Here is a 27,983-nt window from a genome sequence, read left to right as displayed (position 1 = left end):
GCAGCAGGAAGTAGAGCAGAAAGTAACTTCGATGTACGGTTGTCCCAGGGAACGCAGTAGCTGTCTGTACTTTCGTGGAAGGCAGGACTACAGTTCTCACAATGCACTATGCCATCTGAATTTGGGCAATGGCCAGTGATACTTCATATCTGGAGCATTGATTTACCTGCAGTTTTCAGGGGACTACTTACACTACTCCAGGGAAGATTGAGTGTGCTTCAGGCTTCAGCAAGGGTCCTTTTGTCTTGGAGAACCAAGATATAGCCTAAGACAAGTCTTGACCAGGCAGTTCCAGAGGTGTTGGCACAGGTGAAGGGTATCCCTCTTTTGCTTTATGTAAGTCCTGCTGGCGTTGACAATGATCTCTTCTTCAATCCACTTTGATGCAGGTTGTTCAGAATTGAGGTTCTGGAATTACGGGTGTCCTTTAAATCCTAGATATAGGGGTGTGGGACCAAGCACCCAATGGGCTGCTAGTCCGCCCCTGAAGTCAACCACATCTCGGGATGTGGGTCACCTTATCTTCCCAGAACCCTCTATTATGCCACTCCTAAAGATGGCAGGAATGTAATTTTAATGTGCAGACATAGCTGCTTACCCTGCAGATGTGGATACCCTTCTGGGTCTGTACTAACTAATTTCCTTGACGAACTAATTTCCCACCTGTCCGGGTGTCAATGTGCCTGGGCGAGGGCTGTTTACTCCTCTAGGAATCAGCCCTGAAGCATATCAGAGGCAGTACAGCATTTGAAGTTCACCGCCTTGATTTGCCACTTCACTAGCCTGCTTGGGAGGAGGGAGGTGTGACCTCCTTCCAGCCCAAGCTGTTGTTTCGGACTCCTGGGAGTGATCACGCTACCTGGCAGGAGGTCAGAATCCTGTCTTGGCAGCAGCAAACATGGGAAACGCAGGCTTGCCAATCAGAGCACAGAGAAGCTGGGGCAACCAGGTGGGCAACTTCTAAGGTAGTCACCTGGGTGAATGTCACTTCACTGTAGACACAAGAGTTGTGTCAGTGGTGAGAAAGCACGTTGTTGGATACCAAACACAACATATTTAGGCAGACCCATAGTGGAGCTGCCAACCTCTGGTTTGCGCAGGTGCCGGCCCATGTTATCCTACGGACCGTCTATCACTTACAGTGTTCCTATAATGGTAAAGAGCACAATATAAGTTCATATAAGCTTTTAATTACATGTCCACACCTATGATATAATGCACCCTATCTCCTGGGCTTTAGGAGCGTTCCTTAGGGGATACTGGAATATATCGGAGATAGTGCATTGACTTTGCCACACATGGGGAGGGGAAAGTCGAGTTAGAGCAGTTTGCACTGCTCCTGCAGTCTGCAATCGCAGGCCTGCTGTTAGTATTTTTTTGGGTCACTCGGGGGGGGGGGGGGGGGGGGACACAAACAGTGCTGCAAGTCCTGGGTACCACTTTCCCATTCATTCCCTGGGTACTTCTGGTACCATATACTAAGGACTTATAAGGGGGGTAAAGTCCTTTTCAAGTGGGATTGCCAATTTACCTTGACCATTTAGTGGATCATTTCTCAGATATCTATGTTCCATGTTAAGATATATCTGTGGAAGAATCTCTGGTCCTGTTCTAGGGTTGTTTGGTTTTTAGACTGTATATACCCAGCAAAAGAGCATGGTATGGTATTATGCTGTTTATGTTGTGTGAAAGTGTCACTGTATAGGTGTATAATTTCATGGTGTAGGGTTTCTTTATTTGACCCCCTCCAACCCTCCGGCCCCTTCACGGTTGCCCTTCCATTTTTGGAGTCAGTGAAAAAACACATGTAGGAACTTACCAAAGCACTTTCTTTTTTATCAAGATCACCATTTATACATGGACAAATTCTACCCAGGTGTGCAATTATTTAAAGAACTGTTCAGAGTGGACACAGTTTTATAATTCATTCTACTTTAAAGAGCTTATGTGTAAGAAACTTCAGATGGGACAGAGTTGTGCCTTGCTTAGTAATGAACTGCTCGTGTTAAAAGTTTCATACAAAAGAGATGTTCACATGCTCACCGCTATTCATGATTAAAGTGCTGCGCCTGTGACTGGGTAGCAGAAATGTGTAAACCAGTGTGCATTCTAGGCTACAACAAGCACATGGGAGGTGTAGAAAGAGTAGATCAAAGCTTGGAACCTTACTGTGCTGCTGAAAAAGCCTGTATCTGGTACAAGAAATAGCCTGTTCATGAATTTTATTTAGCCTCCTTCAATGCTTCCATTGTTTTTAAAGATCGTTTCCCAGATTCCAAGATGTGTTTAATACAGTTTCAGAAGTCTGTAATAGGCAGCCTTGTTGTAGTAGAGCAAGCAAGTCCTCCTAGCATAGGAGTGGTGGGAAATGTGGCTAGACTGAACGATCGCCACTTTCCTGAATACATTTCTCCTACACCCCAAAAAATACTTTTCTTGTTGGAGATTTAGAGTCTGTGTCCGAAGAGGAGTATGAAAGGAGAGTCCTACATACTGCCCTGAGTGTCTAATCCTGGCCGGTATGTGTCCACATTTGAAACTGTACCATACACAACTCAAGTATTGGGAGCAACCATAAAAGTAAAAGGCAACTGACTATGGTCTGTACTGCTATATATTTTCTGTTTAAACACCAGGTTACCAAAAGTTTGTGTTTAGTTACATCTGGTGTGCATGCAATCTTAGATGTTTTTCCATCTTCTACCAATAGGTGGGTTACTTAAATGTGTCAACAAAACTGAAAATAATGTGTTTTAGATGGATCTTATATATTTTTTTTGTATGTGCTTTGTGTATGCAATCTGTTCATTCTGTGAGCGTTTTAGAAATGAAAGTGATGTTGAGCTTTATGATGATGTCTGAGTGGGTTTTGGCTAGCAATGCATGCGGACTGGCGTTTGGCTGGCAGTGTGTATGGGCTGCCATAGTGTGTATGGGCTGCCATTTGGTTGGCAGTGTGAGTGGATTGGCATCTGGTTGGTGGTGTGTGTTGGATGATATTTGGATGGTGGTGTGGGGACTGGCAGTGTGTGTGTGGACTGGTGATTGACTGGAAGGTGTGAGAATTGGAGTCTTGCTGGTGGTGTGTGACTGGTGTCTGTCTGGCGCTGTATGGGGACAGGTGTTTGGCTGGAAGTGTCTGTTGACAGGTGATTGGCTGACGATGTGTACAGTGGCAATTGACTGACAGTGTCTGTAGTCCTGACTAGCTGGCTGACTGGCAGTGTGTGTGCAGTGGCAGTTGACTGATGGTTTGTGTAGTAGCGCTTGGCAGTGTGTGTGTGTGGTGACCTGTTGTTGGTTACTAAGCACACACTACCAGCCAAACCTCAGTCAACACACTCCGACAGTCACAGGTGGTGTGATTGGTGTGTCAATCCTGTGGCTGCATGAAAGTAATGGGCATTTGAATGGCACCAATTGTTGATGTGGTTGTACTAATGTGTTGGGTCTGCGGATGGCTGTGTGAATGGTTTTCAGTGCGTGACACATGAAAGATGCATGAATGGCCTGTAAAGCGGTTGTGCCTTGTCGTGGCTTTACAGCTAACAAGCTGTGAGAAACTAGTTCAATATCATGAAATTTCAATTATCTTATTAACAGTGACTTCTAATTTTTGTGAAATCTTTGCTAATAAAATTTACATTTTAATCTTTCCCTTGTCCCTAATTTAACCAGTATGTGTACTTGATTAGTAGATGAGTGTGCAGTAATATTTATCTTTTCTGACTTTAACTGCTAGGGTGAACATTCTCTCTAGGGAAAACATACAAACCCAACCCCAGATATGTTTGTAAACTAGACAGCAGGACACTCCAGGGTGGAGTGCCTTGCATGGATACCACAAGGATTACTTACCCAGAAGCCCCTGCAAACTTCAAACATTGGTTGAAAAACACATTTTCTTCATGTCTGTGAGTGAAAGTACTGGAATCTGCAGGAGCCACACATTTCCTATCACTCAGCATTCCTTCATGCCTCCCAATAAAAAATATATCTTACTTTTGCGGGTGGGCCTAGAACCAATGGCAGAAAGGGGTCCAAAACGCGATGGGGCCAAATCAACAAAAAGGGTAACAGCAGATGTTTTGCAAGGGCTCGGTAGCCTCCCAGTGGAACCTCCCTAACCAAGACATTTCTGAAAAATATACAACCAGGGGAGTCCAGAGTGGTTTGCCTCGCATTGACGACTACCTCCCCATTGCCAGATCAGGTCATTTTTGTGACTAAAAATGTTGATGTCTCCACATTGTGTTTTCGGCCCTATAATATCACAGGTGTTAGCCCCACCCACAAATGTGAGGTACCATTTTTATCGGGAGGCTTGTGGGGCGGGGGGGACGCTGGGTGGTTTGAGATCTGCAAGGGCTTCTGGGTAAGAAAACCTGGGGAGAGCCATGCAACTCACCACACCTTGGACACCCCAGTTGTCTAGTTTTCAGAAATGTGCAGTTTGGTAGGTTCCCCTAGATGCTGGCTGAGCTAGGGCCCAAAATCTACTGCTACCCAGATTAGAAAGAAGTGTAATTTTTCAGTGGAAAAATGTGATGTGTGCATGCTGTGTTTTTGAGCCCTTTCCTTTTATTGGCACTTGGCCTACCCTCAAAAGTAAGGTACCATTTTCAAGAGACTTGGTGGAATGTCAGGTGGTAGGAAATGTGTGGATCCCTACAAATTCCAGAAGGTTGCCTCGCAGAATTGTGAGGAAAATGTGTGTTTTTAGCCAAGGTTTGATGTATGCACAGACTTTTGGGTAAGAAAACCCCACACTGAACTCCCCCTGTGTGTCTAGCTTTCAAACATGTGCAGCTTTGCTAGGTTTCTCTATGTGCCGGCTGAGCTAGGGACCAAAATCAACAGCTATCCACATTGGAAAACAAAAGTAATTTTTCTGTGAAAATATGTGAATCACAAGTGAAGTACCATTTTTATCGGAAGACTTAGGGGAGCACAGATTAGTAGAACATTTGTTATTACCAGTTGGATTTTTCTGACTGTGTGCCGTCCAAATGTAAGCCAGGGTATATGAAAAAATACATTTTGAAAAATGCCCTCTGAATCACATGCTAGGATAGGTCCCCATAAATTTGGAGATGTACAAATAACCACTGCTCATTGACTCACTATCTGGTGTACATTTTAGAAATACATAAGTTTCCTACATACCCATTTTTCACTCTATATATTTTACTGAAAAAATTGCTGTTTAGTTGTTACACAATGAAAAATCATTGTAATATGCAACTCCGTTGTTTGCTCCGGGTAGGTCGAGTTCTTGGAGAACCTAAAAACCTCATATTTACCTGTGACAAGAAGGGTCTAGCTTACATAGTGGTATATTGCTGTTGTATGTCACCTATCATGACATGAAGTTACAGATGAAAATGTCACAAATTGCTGGTTTTTCTACTCATTTTCGATATTTTGTTTTATTTTAACAGGTAATTTATTAGGGAAATCTTTGAGGATCTACACAAATGACCTGTACTGAATTCATAATTTGTCCTACTTTTCAGAAATCTATAGCTTCCTAGGATACGCATGAGTTTCACACCAGTTTCCACCACAAGCTGGAAGTGGGTTGAAAGCACAAACATTAGGAACAAGCATTTACAATGCAATGGCTTCGCCTTTGGAAAAGTTAGAGCTATTGGCATTGTAAATGACAAATTTTGTATTTATGTGTTGGTTTTGAAAACAGGTAAATAAATGGCATTGTTATTTACATTGCCATTCTCTCGCAAATGTGAGACCTATTGTACCCTACGGACGAGCTCAGCAGACAGCAATTACTACCACACACACACACACACACACACACCCAGAGCCACACACACACACCCAGAGCCACACACACACACCCAGAGCCACACACACACACCGAGAGCCACACACACCCACCCAGAGGCACACACACACCCACCCAGAGCCACACACACACACCCAGAGCCACACACACACCCAGAGCCACACACACACCCAGAGCCACACACACACACACACACACACACACACACACACACCCAGAGCCACACACACATGCATGCATGTGTGCGTGCATGAGTGTGTGTGAGAGAGAGAGAGAAAGAGAGAGAGAGAGAGAGCTTGTGTGCGTGAAAGAGAGAGAGAGTTGTAGTGAGAGCGGGTATATCCAGTCAATGAGAGGGAAGGCGCTCCGCGACACCAGTTCTCATGCAATCGTTTTGTGTTTTAGGTATTTCAAATGCTGTGTTTTTCGTACCTCTGTAATATACACATCGAGGGACAAGCGTGGAGCGCGGAGTAGAGCAGGAAAAGGTGTGAGGGAACGCGCACACACCACCCTAGCCTTTCACAACCACTGCTGACTCCGCAGCTGCAGGAGAATCATTAACAGACACCAGCCCTGAGCAGCTGGAATGGATGATGCACCACCACTGCTGGAGATTGACCGGGAGCAAAGGCCTGCCTGCTGTCAAGCCATGGCCCTATTGAAAGCAGTGAGCACCAATAAATGCCTTACCGTGCACAACAGAAGTCAAAAGTGCTTCGGCACTGCACACTGCCAACACCACGCTACCAGTGCTGGAGTCCTGAAAGGGAGCAAAGGGGTCCTTGTATCATACCACAATCAAGCTAAAAGCACTAGTGAAGGTCTTACTGTAAACAGCAGGAGTCAAGGGTGCTTCTGCACTGCACACCACGCACTACCCCCGCCACGCCACCAGTGCTGGAGGCCTGTCAGGGAGCAAGGGGTCCTTGTATCATAATAAAAGCACAAATGAAGGACTTACCGTGCGTAGCAGGAATCAATGGTGCTTTGGCACTACACACCAAAGAAAGAGAGAGAATGCATGAGTGCCTGTGTGTGTGCGCGAGAGAGAGGGGGGGGAGAGAGAGAGAGAAAGAGCGTGGGCGTGTGTATGTGTGAGAGAGGAAGAGAGAGCGTGGATGTGTGCGTGCATGTGTGTGAGAGCAAGAGCGCGCATGTGTGTGCGAGAAAGAGAGAGAGTGAATGTGTTTGTGTGTGTGTGTGTGTCTCTGTGTGTGTGAGAGAGAGAGCGTGCATGTGTCGGTGCATGTGTGTGAGAGGGGGAGAGAGAAAGAGAGCAGAGAGCCTGCATGTGTGAGTATGTGTGTGCTTATAAAGGACATCAAAGTGCCGAAAGGGGAGAAAGAAGGGGTGAGTGCATGCCAAGGTGACAAGAAGGACTGGGCGAAAAGGGAGGGGGGAATGCCAGAAGGCAAAGTGATCACGGGGGTAAGCACGCGAGTGTTGCACGCACACCCGCTCACATGCACTGCAACTATAGCCAGCACAGTGCATGCTGGACACTGAACAGTAAAGGAAGTAATATGCCAACGGAATGCTGATGTAAGGCATTAAAACGCAATATGCGCGATGTTGTCATGATCAGTTTTCTTGAAAAAATAGTTTTATAAAAGAAAGAAAAAAGTACAACATATTAAAACAAACAGGCTCCTTCTAGCCAAAGCAAACATCCGGTCTCCTAGAAGAAACATTCGAGTTTTCACAAACCGTGTACAGCAGGCCAATCTTTGCAGAGTTTCCCAGCACAGCCAGCAGAAACGCAATGCATGGAATTCGCCGAGGAATGCACTGTAAACTAACTAAACAAGTGTATCACGAGTTTTAATTTTACTCACCATGTAATAAGCTGTTAAGTTTTTAGAAAAAAATTTTGTGCCTCTGATGACGTTTTACAATGACCTGAGAGTGAAGTCTATCGTGATACGAACCCGAGTATTGTTTGGCCCCTCCCAGCCTTGCACCTGTGCTCTTTCTATACTCCTTATTGGACTATGCCGGCTGTGCCAGTGCGCTCGTATGGCACTCAGCACCTCGGGATAATGTCTGTGCATAATTCTCTAAACCATATATATATAAATACATGCACATATCTACCAAGTCGGGTGTAAACCTTTTAAGCGAACGTTACTTTGCAGTGGTCGGTGTGCGGCAGGTGCAGGGTTAATAATTTGCCGTCTCCTATACACCCAGCAACTAGTGGAAGGGCACAAGGGCAAGCCTGGACCAATGGTGACAGGGCGCAGGGCCCCCGCAGCCCCCTCTAAAGAGGCCACGGAGTGGGGACGTGGGCGCAAAAGATGTGACCTCTTCATTGCAGTTCGCAGCCTCCGCGACTCGTACATTCTACTGTCATGTCTTGTGCCCCGATGTCTGTGTCTGTGGTCTGCAGGGGAGGGCGGTACTGCGAAGAGACCTCTGCCCCTATGAAGTAATTGCACACCGTAGGCAATTATAGGAGAAGCAATCTTCTTTATTTGACAACCCCACAGCAAGAACCAAGCAGACCCAGAAGTGGAAGAATACCCATCATTCCAATAATGATAATAGAGTATACAATATGTGAAGAACATAAAGTAAACAAACCCACAATACTACACCCTCCCATAGCGCCGGTGAGGGAGAAGATCGGCGCTTTGCTCGACCGCTTTTGTCCCTTCATGTTACTCGTCCCGGCCTCCACACATTCCCTTGTTAGTGCCCTGCCCCGGCGATGACTAAAGCGCCGGGATCACCCTGCCCCGCTGCGGCCTCGCGTGGAAGATCCTGGCGGCCTTAGGAGTCATCCCAGGGGCGGCTTCGAGAGCTGCACAAGCATAGCTGCTCTGCTCCGCCCTGCTGGGGCTGGACCAGTACTGTCAGGTTGTCAAATCAAACAGGCCTTTTACTGCTATGACCTCGTCTTTATCTATAAGCTATCCAGCCCTTCTTTCCTCATCAAATTCAGGTGAGTGCAGCGGTGATGCTAGTCGGGTACCTCACTAACCACAGCGCCACACCAGCTTGTTACTGTCTGCAAGCGCTTTGACACCTTGTCGGCACTAGAAGACGATAAACAAATGCTCTATACACGGGCCATGACGTCGGACACCTCCTGCTTTTTAGTGGTTCATGACCGACTGCTGGGAGACTGTTTGTGTCGGGTGTATCGGGAGCAGTTTAGGGGGTAATGCCAAATTACTGACTGCTCAGGTCTCCGCTGCACCATGGATTGTTTAATTAGCGTCTGGGCGCTATACAAGAATAACTGGGGTATGGCCAAAGAGCTCGAGCACGTGAGGTTTAAAATCTTAAGTGATTAGAAGTTAGTGTTTTTTTGTCCTTTTTTTCCGCGCAGTGAAGGCTTCAGGCTCCACTTGACCAGAGCGCTACTGATTCAGTCAGTAGCCCAGCGGGGTCTGGCTGTGGCCCACCCACTGTGCCCCTTCCTTTGTCCGTGGTGTGCAGGGCCCCTGGGCGCATTCAGCATGATAAAAGGTACATACGGAGTGGGTCAAAGGTCGGCTCCTCCAATCGGTTTTCGAGGGAGGAGTTGATCGGGGGCCCTGGAACTGTTCATAGTTTACCTGAGATCGGAATTTAATTCCGATGCCGAGCTTCACTGATGGAGGAAAACAAACGACTGGTAAGGCCGATTTGTTCTTGAGGCAAGAGAGGTTTGATTATGCAACCGGCCTATTGATGGAGCATGGTGATGTGAGTGTTTTTAAGATGTTTATATGCGAAAACTTGTATAATCTTTTTGGACTGCTTTTACTGCAAGCCGCTGGAATTGTCTTCTCCCCTCGTGGCTGAGGAATCATTTGGCACCGCCTCAAAAGGGTGGCATTGTATGGCGGGTTACAGTTTTTGAGCTCGCGGCTCTACCCCCCCTTTCTTTTAATTTTAAAAAGGGCAGGAACGGAGGGAGGAGCTTCGCGGGCAACCAAGATGGCCGCGTAAGCTCGGAGCTCCGCGGACCTTCCGATCCTCCGCAACTATCCTGCCTGAAATCCTGATCCACGAGGGTGGATTTTTGTTGCTGATGGTCCACTGAGGCGAGAACCGTTTTCAGATCACGAATCGGTGTTCCCTACGCTGAGCTACGTCGAGTGGGACTCCGTGCCAGCGCAGTGCCATTGTCTCTCCGGACTCCGTCACTACGCACGACCGACCTGCGGAGTGCCTGCCTGTCGTCTTCACCGGTGGGGTGTTGTTTCTCACAGTGCGTTCCGGAGACGGCCTCCTACTGTCCGGCCCGGACAAGATCTCCGGCTCATTGGGCTCGGGTTTGCCTGGCACAGCCCTTTGTCCCCATCGGACCTAACATGGCGGGCAGAGGGGACCCCGACAAGACATCGGGCAAAGGCGTCCGCGGCAAAACACAGCAGCAGCAGAACAGGATTGAGCGCTATACCCAGCCAAAGACGCCACCTGTTACCGGACCCTCTGCCAATAACCTCCCGCCCTCGGGCTCGCTGGACGGCTCGGAGCCTACCCTGAGCGACATCATGGGGGCCATCACTAGTTTCCGGGCGGACATGCAGCAACAGCATGAAGTCCTTACACATAAAGTGGACACTATGGCCGTCGACCTGACTCTCATTAGAGCCGATTTGGGCAAAACTAACGATCGAGTCAAGAACCTGGACATTAAGACATCCAGCCTGACGGCCGACGTCTCGGACCTACAGACAGAGGTCCGGAACCTGCAGAGGACCGCGGAACGATTCTCAGGGCGGCTGGAGGACTTTGAGAACCGTGCCAGGCGGCAGAACGTCTGCATTGTCGGGGTACCGGAGGGTTCAGAAGAGGCGGCGACGGACCTCCTCGTAGAAGACCTGATCAAGACCCATCTGGCACCGCCTGGCCTTAGCAACTTTTTCTCGGTGGAGCGAGCTCACCGAGTCCCGGGCGGCCCGCCGAAGTCGGGCGTGGCGCCTAGACCCATCGTGGCCCGGTTGCTCAATTTCCGAGACAGAGACGCGGTCCTGCAGGCTTCCAGACGACATGGACCGCTTAAATTTCAGAACGCCGACGTCCATTTCTATCCGGACTTTACCAGGACGGTACAGCGACAGCGCCAGAGCTACGCCGGGGTGAAGCGATGACTACGGGACTTGGGGTTCAAATATTCCATGATGTTCCCTGCCAAGCTCCGGATCGAACATGAGGGCCGTGCCCTCTTTTTTGACTTTGCTGAAAATGTAAGTGACTGGCTGGACACTTTATCGCCGCGCCGAGACGCTCAGGATGAACATGAAGGTGGTGCTGCTGGTGGCCCGGACCTATGAGACTTGGCTCTATAGTGGGTGATTCATCGTTTGTTATTTCTGCCTCTTATGACTATCGGATCTTGCCTTATTTTACCCTGTTGACTTTCCTGTCTGTACATGGAGGGTGGCGGGGGGTGTTCGCGGAGATTCCTTACTCCTCTGGGTCTCTTCTTGTAGAGTAGTTATGGGGCGACAGGCACACTGCTGGTTGGGGGGGCTTTTCAGTCATATGCAGGGGTGCAGGGTGGGGGGTGCAACTATGCAAGTTTATTTGTTAGTTTGTTCTTTCTCTTTCTCTTTCTTGAGGCAATGGATTGTGCTTTTTATTGTTTACTTGATGATTGAGTTGGTTGGGGTCGGATGGGGCGGGTTGTTGGACGATGGGGGGTAGGAATTTAAAAGTGCTTAGCTGGAATGTTAATGGGTTGGGTGACCGAGTTAAGAGAGGGGTGGTAATCCAATTAATAAAGAGACATATGCCCGATGTTGTACTTCTGCAAGAGACGCATTTGGTGGGAAACTCCTGCAAGGCCCTAAATCGTAAGGGCTACAAAATGGTTGCCCATTCTGGGTTCTCCTCGGGTTCCCGGGGGGCGGGCATCCTTGTGCGTGCGTCCCTTCCCCTTGAAATAGACGTCACTGTGCTTGATGATAGGGGACGCTACGCCGCGGTTGCGGGAAGGTGGGAGGGGCGCTCCTTAGCGCTGCTTTCGGTCTATGTTCCCCCGGGCCTCCAATCCAGCACCTTTCAAGACCTTGGTGGCGCCATCTTGTCCCTGCCTGCGGGCTTACTGATCCTGGGGGGTGATCTCAACTCAGTCTGCTCTGGCACCCTTGATCGCCAACCGCCGAGGGACCTCCGGAGTTCCCAAATGTGGCTGCCGACCTTTCTCGACTCCATGGGTCTGGTGGATAGCTGGCGACTGCTGCATCCCGCGCTCCGCCATTTTTCCTTCCTCTCCAGTGCCCATGGGAGTCTGTCCCGTATAGATTATGTCCTTACCCTGGCGGCACACTCGCCTGCCGTGTCTGAGGCCCGTTTTCTGGCGCGAGGCGTTTCTGATCACTCTCCGTTGTGGGTCTCGTTCGACTTTGGTATCGTCCTGTCCGGCCGTCCGGTGGCGGTGAATCCTTGGTATTTCCGCAACCACAAGACGCGCGCACTCCTAGCCAAGGCCATCGACTTGTATTTTTCCGAAAATATTGGCTCGGTTGGCTCGGCGGTCACCCTGTGGGAGGCATTCAAGACTGTGTTGCGGGGTGAGGCCCTAGCTCTCATCGCGGAGGCTAAGCGAGCTCGTGATGCCGACCTTGTGCATATTGAGGAAGAAGTCCTGGATCTCGAGTCCCGTCTGGGGCCTGAGCCAGACCCTTCTCTTTTACACGACCTCTCCCTGAAACAGTCGGAGTACCACGATCTCGCTACGAATGCCGCCCTAGTTTTGGCCAAGGAACAGCAGGGCCGCATTTATGACGTTGGGGATAAGGCCGGTAAGTTGTTGGCCTGGTTGGACAGGCGCGAGATGGCCAGCAGGGTGGTTCCGGAGATCCTGGGCGAGGACGGAGTGGCGGTCACGGACCCGAGTGCTATTGCCGAGTCTTTTGCGGACTACTTCCGAGGTGTCTATACCTCTGGTTCAGACCGCTCCGAGGCTGATTCAGCCGAGTTTCTCTCGACGATTGACCTCCCCTGTCTTTCGGACGAGGAACGTGCTGATATGGATCGAGATATTACCGCGGACGAGATTGCCTTAGCGATCCGCGCCCTGCGGTCGGGTAAAGCTACCGGCCCCAATGGCATACCGGCCGAGTTATATAAGATTAGGCCGGACGTGGTCTCTCCTCATCTGAGAGCTATGTTCCTGCGGGCTCGGGAGGAGGGTGTCCTCCCCTTGGATCAACGACTGGCCACCATAGTGGTCATTCACAAGGAAGGCAAGCCGAGGGACGTTTGTAGATCCTACCGTCCTATCTCTCTCCTCAACGCGGAACCCAAGATCCTAGCTAAACTGCTTGCAAATCGGCTGGTTGGAGTCATCAGCGACTTGGTACACCCGGACCAATCAGGTTTTATTCCCCACCGCAACACTGCCCTCAACTTGCGACGGCTACATGGTGTCATGGCCAGAGCTCACGCCCTGGAGGAACCGGCGGTACTTGCTTCCCTTGATGCCACAATGGCCTTTGACTCCCTGGAGTGGAGCTACCTTTGGGCGGTGTTAGCAAAGCTTGGGTTTGGACCGGGCTTCCTGGGCTGGGTGCAGCTTCTTTATGCGTGCCCGCTGGCTGCTGTCACAGTTAACGGTCGCATGTCGGCTTCCTTTGCGTGGAGGCAACTACTACCGCGCCCTGTACTCCAGGTCCTTTGACCGGCGTCTTACGGGCCTGACCAAGGCAGCGGTCCACACGTGGCGGACGATTACCAAGTTACAGGGCTGGCAGGGCAGACTGACGAGATTCACCCCTCTGTATGACTCCGATATCCTAGGCAAGCTATGGCACACCAAGGGCTTTGATAAGTGGGACCTTATAGGTATCTCAAGGGTGGAAGACATGGTAGCTAAAGGAGAGGTTAAGACTTTTCCCCAACTACAGGCTGAATACCACTTGGGTGAATCGGAGTTTTTCCGCTACGCCCAACTGAAGCACGCGCTCACTGCTGCTAGACCTGAGGAGGGTGAAATCCCTGAAAGCTCCCCCTTGGAGGACAGGATTCTGGACGGCCATATGCCTGATAGCGCCATTTCTTTGTCCTACAAGAAGCTGATCAATGTTAGAGTTGACCTCCTCCAGCGCCTGCGAGAACAGTGGGTAGCCGACGGCCTGGAACTGGACGACGAGGACTGGCAGAGTGCTGTGTCTTCCCCTAAGGAGGTCGCCATTTCCTCGCGTCTGCGACTAGTGCAGTTCAAGATCCTCCACCGGGTGTATATTACCGGCCCCCGGCTTGTGCACATGGGCTTCTCGCCTGATGGCTTTTGTCGTCGTGGCTGTGGAGCCCTTGCGACCTTCATCCATATCTTGTGGGAGTGCCCTGTCATTGCCCCCTACTGGGAGAGAATACACCGAGTAATGAGGGAAGTGACTGGAGTTGGGTTGGCAGCAGAGGCGCGGAGGTGCCTCCTCAACATTTGGGAGCCGAATGACTACAACACGGCGCAGACTCGTTGGGCTACCCTGGGCAACATGATTGCTAAGCATGATATAGCGCAGAAATGGGGTTCTAACACGGCCCCCCTGGTGGTGCAATGGAAGGCCAATATGGACTGGTGTATGCTACGAGAGAAGACGGTGTACGCTGCCAGGGGGAGGCCTCAGACATGGAACAAGGTGTGGGGGGCGTGGAATGCTTACAGGGGTGACCTGTGCTTACCACCAGAGCCTATTCCTCGCGAGGAATCCCTGTCACCGTAACCGATGACGCCAGCTATTTTACACTTACTGTCATTCTCCTGCTTTCCTTCCCCCCCCCTTCTACATCCTGCTTTCCGTTCTTTTCTAGATTCTTACCTTACCTCAGATGCCTCCAACTGACTCATACGCATTTCCTTTTCTCCATTGCCTTTCTCATGCGCCCTTTGGCGCTTCTTTCTTGGTTTTGTTATTATATAAAATAAAAAACAACCTGCAATGTCCTGATGTGATTCGTTTTGCACTTTACTTCTCTTGATACTATGCTGCCTTGCCTCCGGGATGTTAGGCTGAATAGCTGTGTGCTTTGATACAATAAAGGTTTTAAAAAATTTAAAAAAAAAAAAAAAAAAAGGGCAGGAACGGGCTCACGGACAGCGGGAGGGGGGGCGGGAACGGACAGCGGGACATCGCGCAACCTACCCCTGCAAACAACACTTCCAAAATGGCGAAAACAAACCTTGTAAAAAAATAAAAATAAACACGCCCACTGCCGCGATGACGATCAGAAAAGGGTGGAGAGGGAAGAAATTGCGGGAACGCCCACAAATCTGGTCCGGCCATGACGGACAGATCTCTGTTCCAATGGCTAGCCTCCAGTTTTGGAGCTAGCCAATGGAACAGAGAGGCGGTGACCAAGCCACATACTGTTCTCATTAGATTTCGCCTGCGCCGAAAAGCTGCGCTGCAGCTTTCGACCAGGCGAAACCTAAAAATGGGCTACCTCCTTGAAAAATGCCAAAACAGTGGTCAAAACTTTTTTTAAATTCAGCTATGCATGTACCTTAATGCTCGGAAGAGGGTGACTTTAGCGCAGCAAATCTGTCATTGATGCCTTTTCTAGGAAAAACAGACACTTTTTTTGCGGAATGCTTTTTACCATTTAAAAATAATATATATTTTCACGGTTACCTACAGGGAATTCACAAACCCCGAGTACCTTTAGAAATTCCAGGATTACAAAATACCCCAAAATGGTTCACCATTCTAAGGGGGTAAAGCTTAGCAGCCAAGGGGACAAAAAAAACTTCAACCACAGATGTTTACAAGCCTCCCAACTGTTAAAGTGTAGAGTTAACAAATGTTACAGAGAGATGAAAGTTGGACACCATGAGGATTTCAAAAGCTTTGCTTTTTTCTTATCTGCTTGTATTGGGTTCCGGTTCTATGAAATTTCGGTATTCAATTGTGTAGCTTATTTGACAGCGCTCAAGTGTCACTGAAATTGCAATGGAGTATGCTTCTTTAAACAGTTATTTGGGCATCCTTTGTGAAGAAGAGCAAGCGCAACCGATGACTGCAACTGCAGAGAACAAAAATCAATCCACCTCAAACTCTTAAAAACGCTGTTGTGTGAAAGAGTTGTCTAATGGGCACACAACTGTATATTTTGCCAAGATACAGAAATAAGAGCCAGGGTGTATACAAACGAAACGAGAGGCCAGTGACTAAAAGATTGCTAAAAGCACGCTCAAATAAGAAGCAGTTTTTAGTCGTGTATGTTCTGTGCAAGAAAAGTTATTACAATGAAGAATACTGTTGAAAGAGAAGTAGCTACAGTGAACGATTTCAACGACCGGTTTATTAACACGGGTTAGTGCCCCTGGAGTGAACACGGGCTGGAATTGCTCTGTTACTGAAAGAAACAACTCGAGGCCCTCTTGTTTTGAGGACATATCGCCCAATTTCCTGGCTCCCTTTCTGTATGAAAATTGCAGAAAAATAGCAAATACACAACTTATGGAGCACATTTCCTTAAGATCCTTGCTTGTTCCTGTTCAGACAGTTTTCCACCCCTTTCGTGGCACTGGCAAAGTCCAAAATGAACTACAAATGGAGGGGAGGGGGGCAGAGTTATTTTTTCTGAATATACCTGCGGCGTTTGACACGGTGTGCCATGATATTTGATGTTATTGGCCAGACAAGCTCAGATTGTTTTATTAATTTTTTACTGGCTGCGCTTATATCATTTTAAGGGGTCTTCATCGCTCCTCTTCTTACTCTTTGCAAAGTGGTGTACCACAGGGACCTACCCTCAACCCACCTCTTTTTAATCTGTATGTGGCTGCCCTGTCCGCTTTGATTGATGAAGACATTTCAATTATCCTGCATGTTCTATGCAGGTGGCACCGGGATCATCCTTGCTTTCTGTAGAGGTTTAAAAGCAGTTTCACACTGGATACCTAACTACTACCTGAGACTAAAGTTAGTTAATACCGAGGACATTGTGTGGTTCTATCTGCCCTTGATCATTCATATAGTGGCCTCTCTCTCTCTTGGTCAGCCCCTGGCCCGAACCAGTAGGTTCTGTAATGAATTCTGGGGTGATTTAACTCCTATATCGTTTCAACAACGGATTGATCAATTTACCTCGATGTTCATTTGTCAGTGACAGCTGTTAAGGAAACTTTTCTCTGATCACCAGCGTCACCTCGCTTTTCCATTATCCAAGCTGTAATTGGTTACATTATTCCAATACTCTCTATTTAGGTCTTGCAGACCATTCAATTCAGTGTCTCCAAATAATTCACTTTTGAAATTTCATTGGCATTCTCCAGTCCCTTGCTATCGTCAGAAATTGCACCGGCTGCTATTAAGGAAAATAAATATATTTCACCGTCTCCGCATTTGTTCCAAGGATCTGAGCAATCGGGGTTTTCCTTTGTCTAATTGAATATATTCTCCACTCCCACACGAAAACTGATGCCCTGTGGAATAATTCAATCATAATGTGCTGCCTGGTTCAAGCGATAACTAGCCTGTGTGTAAACAGCAGTGTGTAAGCGTTGCGACAAGTGGACGTTCATCCGCAAATATAAACAGGCCCTATCTGCAAGTAACGCATGGTCCAACGATGGAAAGGAAGTGACGTGTATAGGGTCTCACGTTGAAACGGAGTGTCCTCTGAAATTGGCCAACAGATGCTACCTGTAACGCAGCATCGCATCGTCATCCGCCCACATTGTATCAAAGTCCAACTTCTTCCTCTGCGTTGTGAATCCAATCTGTATAGATCTGGAAAACAACTAAAACCTTGCCTTTTTCGTCACTATTTTTGTTTTCGTTGAGCTTTTTCTGGAATGGCTCATCTGTTCAATGCCAACACGCTTGTTGGCAATCGGGAGCTTTATAAAATAAATAATGAAAGATGGTAAGCTGCCAACTGAGGCTACTGCATTAACATTTCTATAGGAAAGTTTTTCTGAAATGGGAAAATACTTTGGTGGGGCCATTTACAAGTTGACGTAATCTCTATCCCCCAGCCTCACATTTTCTCTTCCGTTTGGAGGTGGAGGGACCCTCCTGGCTCCAACAGTGTGTCCTTAGCTGTCTGGATGACGCTCACTGAAAATCGTGGGAGAATAATGTTTTTGTTTTAAATTCAAGAGCATGTCACAGAAAAGCAGGTATGTTTAAAGGTACTTTGCTAAAATCGAATGGGGGAAGCTAAGTTTGTTGTAACAAGGATATAGTCATTAGCACTTTCTGCAATACTACGAGTACCAGCACTACAGAATTTCACTTTGGTGCTCCAGGATGTGAAGCAAAACATTTGGGGGCAGATTTACGTTTCCTGACGCATCCCTGCAAATCAGCAGGGATGCGCAGGAAAGATGAGTGACGCAAGTTTACCCTTGCCCACCACAGATGCGCCGCATTTACAATGCTTGTAGGGAAAACAGGAGCGTGACCCATAAACCAATCGGGATTAGGGTTCAAGGTATAAAGATAAATAATATCCCAAAAGGTATAAATGTAAAGACAATTTATATTGTATGCACAAGGCATTACATAGATCAGAGAAAGGAGACACTTATTCAAATGATTTTGAAAAAATAATTGTTTTTGTAATTTTGATATTCAAGCAAAGAAGGCAAAATTCATGTAGGAATAGTTATGTACAGCACGCAATCAGGTAATTGAGGTGACAAGCAGAAAAAATTTGGTGCACAATATGTACAAGTGATGTGTGGCCGCCGCCCGCCTTTCCCTCCTAAATTGTCTTTACATTTATACCTTTTGGGATATTGTTTTATCTTTATGCATTTACAATGCGGCGCATCATGACGCAAGGATAAACAGATGCGTGCCGCATATGTCGGTGTAACGTTGCTGCCCTCGCTGAAGCGGGCGCGACGCAACTCCAGCACTGCGCCAACCTGGCCTATTCTCAACATGATGCGTCACGCCTTAGCCTGCTTCAAGCAGGCGCAAGGTTTTGACGCACCGGCGTTGGAAAAGTGACTGAGTGACATCTTGTAGATTTCACTCAGTCACTTTTCCGAGGCGTTCCTGGGACGGAACAACCACCCTGCACCCGAACGCCCACATAAAACCTGAAGCAGGTTTCATGTGGCGCAGGGCTTTGCAACGTGACACATCTCAGATGCGTCACGTTGTAAATAGGGCGCAACGTGGCACATGGTTTACGCTGCATCACAAAAGTGACGCAGCAGAGGCGCAAATGTGGTGCACGGGGCTCGTAAATCTGCCCCTTGGAATGATCGCTTGAAAAACTGTGTGCCAGAAGCATAGAACGGATACTTCAGTCCTACGCTGGCGAGTAGGAAGGAAGACCATTATCTGAGAACACCAGTAAATAAAACGTGTCTATTTACCAAAATGCATTCTACCTCTAATCAAAGGGATAGAAATAGCATTTTGTACTCACTTCATAAGAAACACGTCGATAAACTGAAGTGGCTTGGCCACTGTGGCATTTGTCACGTTAGAATGCTATGGTACATCTAAAGGCAAATACTTATCAGAATCACATGTATAGGTACCACTTCCACTGCAAATTGTTACTCATATTTTTCTGATTGTTGCACGCGCCAATGGTAACTTGAATGAAGCAAGGGTAGAGATCAGACTACCTCTTGTCTCATAAAAGTGGTATCTTGGTATTGAAAAGTGTACCAGATGTTGTACCGCCTGCCCAGTAATCTTAGAGTCATAGAACATTGGATACAATGTTGGAATGTCAAATTAGGAAACTATTTGCAACCATCAAGGAATGCTGATAGCATGCTAACTTGAGATGGGAGGATTTATAAATTTGCCAGGGAAATTGTTCAATCGCTCAGATAAATGTATACACCTGGCCCTGCATTTGGATGGATTTAGTTGGTAAGTTGCGCATAGGAAAGTCTTTTTTGGGGATGTTTTAGGAAAATATCTGCAAGTCAGGGGACAGAAAGCAATCTGTATGACCAATATATATGGACCCAACACTTGTCCATTAATTTTTGAATGGTAAGCAAACCAACCTGGCATCAAAACATACAAGCAATTAGCTGAAGCAATGAGTGTATTAAATGGAAGGGTTGTCTTGGTGGACAGATTACCTTGTCACGAACATGACGAATATACCATTCGCAATATTGCAAGTGCATTATATATGGCACTTGTAATCCAGTGGATGGGATGGATATCTGTGCGGTTTGTAATACAGTACCCATCCTCAGAACCCTAAATCAGGCCCACAATCTGTTTCAAGGTCCAAATGATGCAGTCTCTCATCTGAAGTGGAAGAGAAAGTAGAGAGGCCAATAACTTTTTTTGTTAGCAAATATCAATTAACCCTTGGAAGGGGGCTAAGGCAGTGACGAAACACGCACCACAAACTGGTCGGGAAGGAACAACAAAAATAATAGATCCACACAAAGAGCCTGTAGTTTTCCACTCTACTAGAGGAAATGATTGCAATGCTCAGTATTTTACTTCAGAGGACATAAGTGTTAAGGCTCAAAAGGATTCTACATTTGGAAATTTGTACCAAACTCAGATCCAGTTGTTTCTGAATGAAACTTTTAATGAGTTGGAGGCACACAGTAAGTGATTACGAGAGACTAAGAGATGTAACAACTCGTTCCGAAATTGTGCAATTAGAAAAACCGAGAACAAAGAGCCCTACTCTGGTGAACAAACATGTAGTGTAGTTCCTATATTCCCAATAGGCTCTGGGCTTTGGAATAATATATCCTATAGATTTGACGTAGGACTGAGGTTGACTGGGTCTCTATCGAATATATTAGACTTAATTGTGAGTGCCAGCTAGCTCAGAGGTCACTAGAAACATTCTCGAATACACAAGAAGGGATTAGTTTCTGACAACCGCATCAACATGACAACTTTGTTTCCCCAAGAATAAAACTGATCTTCTGAGTCGTGGAAACAATAGATAGATATTTTACTCAGTCAATCGTGCATGCTTCATTTCATCAGAGATGCAGAGAAATAGAGAGACGGGCGTTATCAATAAAAAGGGTTTATTGAACAGTCTTCTTTCTCAAGCAAGTAAAGTGAACTGCTACAATCGTAATAATGGTTGCAAAGTATAAGGCGTACAGTAAGAAGAGTATTATAAAATAAAACTGTAAAAGCATTGTATGGTTCCTAGACCATATATAAATACATACATAAATAACAAAGGCTAAAAAGTACTCAACTAGTGCTTCTAAAATACGCCTATCCCAATGTACCTAACCAAAGTCTAGTACCAGGGAAGAAGTAAGTGAGGTGTAGCATAGGTTTAGTTTGTCTTTGCCAAGAATCTAACCAAGATTTCTCTTAGGGTCTAATCAGCTCCGTACCTTGGTTTTAGAATGAAGAAGGTCTGGTATCTCTGTCTCGGGACTCGATTTCCCAAACCCCGCGAGGGGGAGCTTGGAAACACTGGAGCTAGATTCTCAGTGAGAGAAAGGCAGCCTCTAGATCAGTGCGTCAGGTGGAGGGTCGGCTTCCTTCGGCACTTGCAGTAGTGAGCTGCGTCTGGCAAGTAGATAGTCGAGCTGCTCCGAACCACTGTGCGTTTGCTAGGGCATGTGTAGGCATATGTATACCTTGAAGGTGCCTAGTTTGACGTAAAGTCAGAAATAATAACTTCATCAAAGAACCCCAAGGGAATGGTAGTTCTTTGAAAACTCCATGATTTCTAGGACAAATCAATATTCAAGCAAGTGGCAGTCCCTGACTGCTGAAACCGAGTTTTCCAAGAAATCGTTGTGGCTTTTTGGAACTAGTGGAAGAAGCCATGCCTGTATTTGGACTGGATGGGTTATGTCTAAATATGGGTAGGATTTCTATGTCTATATAAGGGCAATGTGAATTATACCTATATAAGGGCATGAATCGGTAAATTACGCTTGGATTCTAAAATGCTACACATCACCCACTCCACTTTATTATGTTCGATATAACTAAATTCTAAGCATTTTTTAAACATATCTAAAGCGTGATGTGAAAAAATCCCTCCCAAAATACATAAAATGCATTTGAAATGGTTGTACACGAAAGATGAGCATTTGTGCTGCAAGCATTTAAAAAAAGCAATATTTTCATTCAAAGCATGTAGTGTGACATTGGAAAATGCTTATCAGAATGAGTCATGAAATAACATTTATGAAATGGCTCTGAAATACAGAAGAAAAGTCGAGACCATTTCATGACCGAATATATTAACTGTTTAGGTTGTGGACAAAGTCAAATATTGTCTCTTGGAAGTGTTTCAAAGAATTCTTGTTCTTTAAGAATAGTTCTACTTTAAGCAGATTACTTTGTGCCAAAAAAGTTCAATTTTCGAAAGAGTCAAATCGCAGAAAAATAGAGTTCTAAAGTTGGAGGTTTTGTTTTTGAAAAGTGAAGGTCGAATACAGAGTCACAAAGAACGCTGTGTGCTAACTTCAAAAGTCATTCTTGTTGTTAGGAGAAAACATTAAATCCTCTAAGCTGGCAAATAAATCGTCTACCACAGTAGGTGAAAGTTGGACCACTTCATTAAGTAGACCAAAAGCACAAAAATGTGAAGCATCGCCGTCAGCGTTAGCCGTGTTAGCAATGTTCGAAGGAGATGGAGATAGTACCTGTGTGCCTGTCGATCCACGTATCTCACGTCAGCAGTTTGCGTCTGTGAGATCTCAATGAATGCCATCATCAGGATTGGTAGCCGCTGGGGCAACACGATGCATGGGCTGTTACTGAACCAAGCAAGGTATCTACATCCGTTGGCAGTGCTGATGGAAGTGTTAGACAGATCTCCAACACACATTCTTCTCCACATAGCAGGCATCGTAGAACAGGTAAGATGCAATCTTGCCAGATTGGTCGGAATGATAGGAACCACGTGGTATTCAGGTCTCTTAACGGAGCCAGGCCCAGGATCTGTATCATGCGCTCACAACACTTCTTTGCCAGGAGAGTGTTCTCTATGGGAATCTGGGTGTCGCAGCTGACCAGACTTGTCATATCGGAGCAGAAGGAACAAGAATAGTATTCCTGCTACGAGTCCCAAAATGAGAGGCAGGCCGCCGAACACAGAGTGCACGAAGTTTGGAAAATGCCGAGGACTGCTTCAAATGATGCTAACAGTCCCGAAAAAACTGTCTTAAATACATGTACAATACCACTGGTATCAGACATGTTTAAGATACGACCTAACATTTCTATGAAATGTACCAGGCAGTTTGTGGATAAAAGGGCATGTATCTCTGCAGAGGACCTTGCAACTTGTAGTTCATGCGTCTCTTTGGATGAGGTCAGTGGCACAGTTTTTTGTAAAAGAATGTCTTTCATTCTGCTTAAAGTATCAATTTGAATAGAAGAGATTGAAGGCCATAACGGCGACCCCCGTCTGTCTTAGCTTTAGGAAACAATACTTGCATACAACAAGTGACGCTGGCTGACACAGTTACGAGATACTCTATTCCTGGCATCATTCTACAACAGCTGTGATAATTTAACATAATTGGATCTATCACTGCTGCTGGAGAACCTTGCAGGTGGCAGGATAAGTTGTTTGAAGAACCTTCACAGGTTCCATGTAAATTAATGCCCTGACATAAAAGTGTACCACTTAGTGCGCTTTTACATTGTGTACCACTAAGAAATACTTCTTTTCCCCCACTCCACCATTTGTGTGTGTATGGTAATTCCCAGGTTGACTTTATGTATTCCTTACCCAACCTTTCATACACCGCAACTGGTATATGTTTCTAACAGTATTGAAAATTGTGACGGGCAGAGTTATTATCCCGTGCATTAGCCATTCTGTTTCAGGTTTTTCAGAAACAGTTAATGGTAATCTTTCCAGTTTTTCAATGCTCATCACCGTATAGTCTGCTCCTCTTTGTGCCAGAGTGATTTGTTTATCTGTAAGGTGAAATACAGAAAACAATGACGTGGTGTTGTTTAGACGCCATGGCACATATCCAGAACGAAGATTTTGGAACGTCCAGCCTAAAAGCATTATAGAACGTAATTGCGACTGTCCATGCTGTCCATTATACCATTATGCCAATGGCAGAGGATACTATGGTGTCCAAAGAATACATTCTGGATGACAGGGTCGTTAACCCATTGTCAACTACAGAGAGTGCTTTATCTAAATGAATACGATCAATTTCTCGTATTCTTTTTGCAATCTCTGCCTGTGTCGCTTTCCAAGCTTCATTATAAATGGTATATATACCTGCGTATATGAAACGTTTATGACATTATTTTGCGGGACCTGGTAAGAAGTCCCTTAAATCAACGCCATCTTTAAGTAAAAATAAGTGTTGTTTAACCTCTGTAAGTGTAGATTTTCGTAGCCACTCAAGGCACAGTTTTCCTACACTGTATGTTGTTACTATCCCTGGATGTAGTCTCTGGACATATCTTGGATCTGGCATAGTTATTGTAAACCCTTGTGTCTTGTTCAGGAATCTATCTTGACAGTTATTCGTGTCTGTGGGCCAGATGAACCATTTTTTCCAATCAGGTTAAGTTCTGTTTTTTAGTAGAATAGTTTTTACATGGACCCCTTCCTCTGAAGTGTTTTTACTATCAGGTGTCGGCAGGGGCGGATTGGCAAGGTGGGCATTCGGGAATGGGCCGAAGGGCCGGTTCCTCAGTGCCCTCTGTGGGCCGTTTTTTTTCTCCCCTGTCCCAGTCCACAGAGAGTGGACTAGGAAAGGGGAGAAAAAAAAAACGGCCCACAGAGTGCACGGAGACAGAGACTGAGAAAATGAAAGCAGCCTCGCTGTGCGGCCAGACAGCGATTGTCAGCTGTGGGCTCTCCTTCACCCCTACCCTACCAAGCAATCAAGCCGAGGCTGAGCTGGGGAGGGGTGATTGTTTGCAATAATCGGCCTCCCTGGGGGCCAGGTGTTTCTCAGGCCTTTGAGCCATTTGCTCCTCGGCCCCCTGGCGCCCATGCAGCCCAGAAACGGTGTTAGTCTTAACACCTCGCCCACAGCCCTTCACATTCAGGGCATAGTGGGCGAGGAAGAATGGGTCTTGCTGTGGGGGCCTGGTGATGTTTGGAATTTTTTTGTTTTATTTATTTATTTATGCGATTTTATATAGCGCAGACTTTACCCGAAGGTGTCAGAGCGCTTCACACTAGGAACAGCAATAATACATGAGGAGAAAATTATAAGTGGACAAATTACAAAAGCAAACGTTAATTTACATGAATCAAAAGTCACAATAATGAGCAACCAAAATACAAGAGGAGCAAACGACACATTACAGGAGGAAAAAGAGATGTGTGTGCAGGTTACAAAAACGTACAAAATACAAGTAGAGGTATAGTACTGCAATTAATGGCAGACACTCCAGCACAAGAACAAACGTTACGTAGGCAATGGTGGCACTTGTGCAAGTATCTAAAGCAAACAAAAGTGAGAGGTAGCAAACAGTGTGTTACAAGAGAAAAGTGACTTGTGCAAGTTACAAAAGGGTACCATACACAGGTACAAGGGTAATACTACAGTAAATGGTAAATACTCAAACTGCCAAGACACACTGGGAAGGCACTTCCCATGCACCAGCTTCACCTCAGCCTCCCCCCCTGGCTACCTGGCTACCTGTCTGCCTTGGATGACCCAGAAAGCTGTGTTTTGTGCTCCCCTGCCAGGACATTTTCCCAAGGCCTGGAGGGTTGATTAATTTACTAATTGCAGGGGCCTTACCTCTGTTCATGTGCTCCTGAGCTGAAGGTCTGGGGAGGACTGAGTAGGTTAGTAATAGCAGGGGCTTTGCTGCTTTTCAAGAGGTCTGTGCTGGAGGGCTGGAATAATTTTGTGAGAAAAAGGGGCCTTGCTATTTTTTTTAGTTGCTCAGCATGTAGGCCATTGTCACCTTGGCCCTGTGTCGTGTGCAAGAACAGTATCCTCCCACTTTCATTCCTTGTCTGTGTAAATGGTGTTTCATGAAAGGGCACGCCCCTTGAATGTGGGCCACGCCCCTTAAATATGGGCCACGCCTCTTGAATGTGGGCCACTTTTTTCGTCAGTGCCCGGGCCGAATTGTGATCCCAATCCGACCCTGGGTGTCGGTGTAGGTATGGACGGTTTGTTCAAATCTTTGATCTTGGCCAGGCCAGGGCAGGATGTCTGTTGAACAGTGTCGTTTAAAAACATTATTTGTTCAGGGATAATGCAGGCTCGAAATAAAGCTTCTATTCCCTGCACTTGCCAGTCTTTTGAGCCCCAGACAGTTTTTGTTTCTATGTTGTCACTCCAAAAGTTGAAACCTAATGAGGACAGCTGGGCATAAAAGGCTACAGCATAAATTTGCTTAGTATTAGTCAACATACTTTTCATTCCTGTCTTATTAACATTTTTAAAGTAAAAGGTTTCTGGATTTGAGACATTAAAACCTGAGAAGTATGAACATTTTTCAAAAAAAAATGTTGAGCTACCTTTTGGTGGCGTTGGACAATGTTCTCATTGATTGGAGGTATAAACATTCCTAGGGTTTGCAGATTTGTGCAAGTAATGATGACCATAGCGATTATAACAATACATTTGTGCATAATCTGATGAACCTTCTAAGTATTCATGTTTTGTGAATTTAGCAGACATCTCTAAACCTGACATCATGTTATTAACAGTCTCAAAGTCCCAATCATCAGAAAAAGTGCTGGGTGAAACAAAGTCACCCAAGGAAACCTTGAATTGATGTGGAATTTTCAACAGCTCTGCAGGGTCATAGATGTCCTAATCAGTTCTGTCCCATGCTATACCCCAGGTATAGGAATAGATGTGATGTTCACCAATGTCAAGTCTCTTTGTTCGCGATGAGATGATTTGTGCGGCTACAGGAGCAAGTAGATGTCCTTACTTGCTGAGTCTATTTTACTATATCCTCCATTTATCAGCATTCCCAAAGTTAATACAAGAATTAGCCAAAGTAGGAGAAAAAGTATGCCTAGCACAATCCAAAGTTCAACCCATGGTAAAACAAGATACGTTTTTTCAAGTTGCTAAAAGAGTTCTGTTGCTTGATCTTTAAAAGTTGTATTTGCTGGCGTCTTTTCAGGCTCACTGGGATCCTCCGAAAAGGTATCAAAGTTAATGAAATAGCCAGAGGCAGTTCTGTCAATTGTAGGAGTTGCATCAGGATTTTTTTAAATCACTGGGGATATCGGATCCTTTGTCATATTAGTGTAGTCAGATGCTACATCATTGTAGACAGGAGTGTCTTGACGAACTGTTATTTGGGTCTCAAGAGGCACAAGTTCCATAGCTTTATTGCTTAGTCATTTGTTCTGTGCTGCTAAGTCTTCAAATGTTATCAGTCTCTCAGTCTGAACCTCTTGGATAGTAGCAAGATTTGGTCTTCTGCTACATCTTTGGAGACCACTGGGCCTACTACTTATTATCGGCCATATGATGTGGTTTGACCAGGTTGATGGATACGAACCTGTTTTCCTTTCTTCCAGCAAGGGGCGGCAGTAACACTGTTCTTGATCGGAGGATTGCTAGCACAGGTACTGGTTTTCTGTAAGAAGGCCCAAATTCCTTCTTATCCGCGATCTTTTCTCTGACTAGATCCCCAATCTTTGTAATCCAGACAGGCCTTGCTGGGACGGGTGGTTCTCCTTCAGTGGTCGTTGGCTTCTGTATTGTGTTGCTTTGACTTCTCCTTTTCTCACTTAAGTCCTGCAAAACAGTCAAACAGTCTTTGATATCAAAGGGTTTTTGTTCCACCACTGAAGTGTGACGATCAAGGTCCTGGACAAGCATTCTAGTACCAAAAAGGATTTCATATGGAGTGATTCCACCCAGAGAATTTCTTGGCAGATTATTTAAACTATGTTGTACACTTATTAGATGTTTGACCCACCTGTCACCCGAGCCTAATACCCTAGCTGTTTTAGATTGCTTTATGTCCCAGTTTTTTCTTTCCACTACAGAATTTCCCTCAGGATGGAATGGGCTCGAATACCGCAATGCAACGCCCAGATTGGCCATGGCCTCCTTATAAGCTTTGGAGCTAAACGCAGGACTCTGGTCAGAATGTAGCGTGCCAACTGCGTTTGTGCCAATAAAGAATCGTAAATCTTTTATAACAGTATGGGCGTCAGCCGAGCGCTAAGGCCACATCCAAATGAATCTATCCTAATAGTTGTGGGACCGAATTCGTCCATAGCGACGTCTGCGTGTAGAAAGCCTATTGCTGCTAACAATGGTGTCTGCACTGGGCTGGCTACACTGTAGTCGGGTATCTGGGGGCGTTCT

The sequence above is a fragment of the Lissotriton vulgaris genome, chromosome 12, assembly GCF_964263255.1.
Source record: "Lissotriton vulgaris chromosome 12, aLisVul1.2, whole genome shotgun sequence".
Classification (NCBI taxonomy): Eukaryota; Metazoa; Chordata; class Amphibia; order Caudata; family Salamandridae; genus Lissotriton; species Lissotriton vulgaris.
This window is presented reverse-complemented; position numbering follows the sequence as displayed.